We start from the raw sequence: 689 nt of genomic DNA, 5'->3' as shown, positions 1-689 counted from the left end.
ACTTCCGCAAAAAGTTAACTGTGTCCAAAAAAGTAGTAGTTTTCCTATACTTTCAGTGAACTTTTACTCAACTTAAGTGAACTTATGTTAACTTTATGTTTACATTTGTTTACTTTATGTAAACTTGTAGTAAACTTAGAACTGTAGTACCACTTAACTGGAAAAGAACATTTTTTGAAGAATATTTTCACATACAATGTAGTACAGAGTTAATCAAAAGCACACTTTAGTGATGTAGTACAAAGTTAAGTTCCTTCCACCCGGGTCTAAGTACATGCCTGCCCAATAATACCTCCTCTTCAAGACATATACTAATCTATCTCTGCCTCTGTGAGCACTAAGTGATTTCGACTCCAGGCTTGTGTCAGCCCCTTCATGCATGTCTTTCAGGAGCTTTAGCTGACGTTCCCTATCGAAAACTAACTCTCTTGCCTTTTCTCTATTGAACTCTTTCACTTCTTTGCGAGGGCCTCTCATGTAATAAAGTTTGTCTTCTTCTTTTATATAATGATACGGAGTGGCTTGATGACGAAAATTCGACTTAGCATTTTTATTGCCTTTCATAGATAAAGGATAGCCTTCTCCTTTCTTATATTTTAGAACGGCATATAAATCAAGCGATGATTGGGGATCATCTGAAACAAATTAAGTCTAATATGAATAAACCGACAAAACTGAAAAAAATTATG

Source organism: Frankliniella occidentalis, unplaced genomic scaffold, assembly GCF_000697945.3.
Source record: "Frankliniella occidentalis isolate FOCC.00 unplaced genomic scaffold, Focc_3.1 Scaffold372, whole genome shotgun sequence".
NCBI lineage: Eukaryota > Metazoa > Arthropoda > Insecta > Thysanoptera > Thripidae > Frankliniella > Frankliniella occidentalis.
This window is presented reverse-complemented; position numbering follows the sequence as displayed.